This window comes from Filicampus tigris, chromosome 2, assembly GCF_054856515.1.
Source record: "Filicampus tigris isolate MCC_2025a chromosome 2, RoL_Ftig_1.0, whole genome shotgun sequence".
Classification (NCBI taxonomy): Eukaryota; Metazoa; Chordata; class Actinopteri; order Syngnathiformes; family Syngnathidae; genus Filicampus; species Filicampus tigris.
The window spans coordinates 36213762-36218160 of NC_141218.1; the positions used below are offsets into that span (position 1 = coordinate 36213762).

The following is a 4399-nucleotide window of genomic DNA, read 5'->3' on the forward strand; positions in this document are numbered from 1 at the left end:
TCACACTTGTACAGTGCTCAACTGTATTGTCTTTATTTACATTGAAAACACAAGAAAAGAGTTAGAAACATTTAACTTGACTTTATTGATACCGGTTTTGTCCCTCTCATAAGGGTTTGGCATTAGTGTTATGTCACAGAATCATCTGTTTCAACACGAACACATTTTGTTTTTAATCATTTCAGGTCAGAAAGCTGTAATGATTTCTGTTGTTGTCTTGCCAGTCAACTCTGAGTCTCTGATAACAATGGTCACAAGGTGGGAGGGTTGTCCATCGGCTTGAGGGCGCCAGCTGATGACAACAGGCTCTTGTTTTTAGTTGAGATATATTTCTTTCCCGCTATTTTTGTCGCCCCTTGGCTGTTGTATTTGTGTATTCCAAATTACTAAACATAAAAAATAAATAAAAGAAAGTGCTATACTGCTATATTAGCGAGGCATTGTTTCGCTTACTGCCCGAAGACAGTTAGGATAGGCTCCAGCACGCCCGCGACCCTTGTGAGGATGAGCAGTATAGATAATGGATGGATGGATACTTTGCTTCGTGTCGTCTCGTTTTTTTTATAAGCATTAAAATAAGACCATGGCTTTTGCCATTTATTACCGGTATTTTAAAGATGGGGCTGTGGAGGTTGGCAAGATTTCTTGTATGACTTCGGAGGATCAACAAATAAAACAGATAAAACAAATCACGGAGTGCCCTTTGGACAACGAAGTTGGATGGATTCAAAACTTGATGCTATACTTGATGAGTGCATTGTATGAATAGTTGTAAACAACCCACAATGATTTCTGATACTATGTAGTGTACACTACCTCTCAAAGGGGCTCATTTTATCCAGTTCCCCTGTAGCATGTATTGCTTATTGCTCTAAAGTTGAATTCAGAACAGTACAGAAAACCCTTCAATTCTTGTTAAATGTGAGTGGTTTACCGAAAAATAACATTTGAGTAATGTTTTATTTCACATGTTTTTTCTCACCCACAGCACATACTCAGGTGAAGTTCCCTGATCCACAATCCGAGATGTGAGGAAGTTAATTAGAGTTTACCGAAAAATAACATTTGAGTAATGTTTTATTTCACATGTTTTTTCTCACCCACAGCACATACTCAGGTGAAGTTCCCTGATCCACAATCCGAGATGGTAGGAAGTTAATTAGAGAAAAAATGTAATATTAGTTATGTGAAACAAATAAATGGGGAAAATGGAAACAATTGAAATCCTGAACTACCTTTCTCAATAAAGAAATATTTGATATTGTGACTTTTTTCTTTTCATTTTACTTTTATTTGGAAATGCACAGTAAGCTATCTTAAAATGTGCTGTACAAGTATAATGGTGCATCAATGAGTGTCCTTTTGTTATACCTAAAGTATAAACATGTAAACTAAAGTGTTAACCCATTTTCCCCATTTATTTGTTTCACATAACTAATATTACAATTTGTATACTAGTAGTATATAAATGAGTGCACTTGCAGTACACTTCAAGTATAAACCTGGAAACTAAACTGTGGACTAGAAGTATATGACTTGTATACTAGTAGTATATAAATGAGTGTACTTGTAGTACACTTCATTAGTATACTTTGTAGTTCACTACAAGTACATAGTTCAGAGTACACTTATATACTTATACTTATACTCAAGTATACTTTATAAAGTAGACTTCTTGTATACTACTTTTTCATAAGGGAATATAGCTCGGAAAGGAAGCAGTTGCCAGGGGCAGTAGCTCAGACAGCGCAGCGGTGGTTGAAGAACTAATATTTCGGCTGCTAAAGCTTTGATTGTGGTCAGGACGATGGTAATGAGCCCGCACTTCAAATTTTATAAAGTAATGGTCAGACATAACAGTAGTATATGGTAACACCATTACATTTGAGCATGCTAAACCTCGGATTAATACCAAATCTAAAGTATTACCGTTTTTATGCATCGCTTTGTCTATTATCTGCGTGAAATCAAAGCTATCAATTATTGTCTGAAACGCCGCTGGAAGTACGGGAGATTCATATGAATGTTAAAGTCACCCTTAATCACTGTATTATCTGCATGAGTTACCAAATCAGCCAAAAACTCAGAGAACTCACCTAAAAATCCAGCGTACGAGCCAGGGGCACGGTAAATAACTACGATAAAAAACGGCAATGAGGCTGTAGATCGCATAATGAGCACTTCAAATGTTTTAAAGGCGTCGCTAGAATGCGTGCTACGTTTGAAATCAGATTCATAAATAAGGGCCCGCCCCCCGCCTTTCTTATGAGGGCGCGCAACATGTGAACTAACGAAGTTTGGAGGCGAGGCCTTATTTAGCGGTAGAAAATTATTAGGTTTTAACCAGGTCTCGCAAAGCCCTATCATGTTATGTTTATGGTCTCTTATGAGGTCATTAACTAACAGGCCTTTCGAAGAGAGTGATCTAATATCAAACAAACTGAGTTTCAGTAAAATAGGTTTATCCGGATAATTTCCCATATTGGGGATTCCTAATCATAATATTAATAAGATTGCGTTCCCTAGGTCCTGTATTGTACCTCGAACAACTATAAGCGCAGCGGGAAGGTACGACTGTCGGGATATGGTAGTTATTTATCGGCTCTTGAGTACTATTATTATTATATTGCACCACCTCTGTAGAAACAATATCGCTATGTGATGCAGGAATATGTGGTGTGTACGGCTCTAATCTACATAAAAAACTATTTGTGTTGTCAGAATCTAGCATAGCGCTAGTTAACTCTAGCCTTACAGACTCTATACCCGTTCTTACAGGCTCGCTAATCGCCTGTAACCCGACCTGCTCTGATGTGAACTGTCATGGACGACTCAAACAGTAATATATATTTCTAGAAAGAGTGATGGCGCCTTCCCAGTTAGGGTGAAGGTTGTCCACTTTAAGCAGGTTGGGTCGGCCCCAGAAACAAGGCCAATTATCTACTAACTGCAGTCCCTGCTCACTACAAAAGCTAGCCAGCCACCAGTTAAGCGAGAATAATCTGCTAAACCTCTCATCATTGCCTCTCGCAGGCAAGGGCCCAGAGACAATTACTCGATGCAGACTCATCTTTCTAGCGAGATCACAAGTCCTAGCTATGTTCTTTTCTGTGATCTCTCTCTGATTGCCTCATCCTAGTATCATTGGAGCCGACGTGTATCACTATGTCGGAGTACCTAGTGTTGTTTGCCCTGTGCTGGTGTGTAGTCCTTTTGCGAGTCAGCTCCCTAAGATTAGCTTCAATGTCGGGTGCTCTGGCCCCAGGAAAACACATTACGGTGGCTGGATTTTTTATCTTACGGGTAATGGAGTCACCTATTACTAAAGTACGGGAGCCAGTAGACCGAAGTGGAATGGGACTGGCTAACGGGCTGACTCTGTTATGCGTCTGAACAGGCTCACCGCGATTAGCAGACCGCTTAGGGCTAATGCTAACCAGACTAGCAGGTTGGCTACAACCCATACTAACTGTTGTGTCTGCCACAGATGCGGTTACCACATTATTCTAGCTGACGGACACGTCCCTCTAGCAGGGAAAGCCTTTCAATGAGATGAGTGCAAGTGGTGCAAGAAGACACAGTTGCGTGTAGTCGCCCGGTGGATGAAGGCAGTTGAGCAGCTGAGGGGCAGCCGAAGAAGCCCGAGTTGTTGTGCGGCTGAGACTGATGAAATCGTCGATCCGCTGCTTCCAAAAAATGTTCAGAGTAGTCTCAAAAAAAGAAGAAAAAAAAAAAAGAAGAAGAAAGTCGTAGGATGCGGGGGGAAAAAGAGTCGCTCGTTCGTCTCTCCGGCGAATCTGCGGCGAGTCGGCGCGGCGGAAAAGTTTATTCTAATTCTACCGTATGTTTATTTGATCAATTTAGTGCTAGTGTTTACACTGGACAAATTCCAATTTGACTTTTTTTTTTTAATAACGGAACTGAATAGAGCCTACCATGTGCTCGAAATGATGGATTATAAATAATGCTGTCCTTCCTGTTGGAGCACAGCCCACTATAAATCAATATTTAGTGTTCTATTTCTACTTTGGCTCACTCACAAGAGTGAGGTCCTCAGTGTGGTGATGATCTTGTCTATGGACCCGAAATTGGAAATACTGGTCCGCAGTTTATGTTCTTTTTCTGTCCTAAACTTTTTTTACTACCTGGTTGCTCTCTGGGGACAGTGACCTCATACTATGTTGCATATATTTGCATTCAATCAACTAGGCCACAAAGACAACAAATCCCAAATCATGTAGGTGAGGAAGATGTGACAGTGTAGTTCAATGGTGTTCCACCCAAGTAGCTTGGGGGCACAATGCCACCTTCATAGTGCGCAGGAAGCTTTCTGGCAGCACTCCAAACTGAATAACCTTCAATCCTCCAATTCTAAAATCAGGCACTCACAGACTGAACC

At 40.5% G+C, this 4399-nt stretch overlaps 1 pseudogene; it reads right to left on the reverse strand.

Annotated features, from left to right (window-relative positions):
- Positions 1–2821: 2821 nt before the first annotated feature.
- On the reverse strand, positions 2822–4175 carry LOC147152229 (uncharacterized; annotated as a pseudogene).
- Positions 4176–4399: the final 224 nt, after the last annotated feature.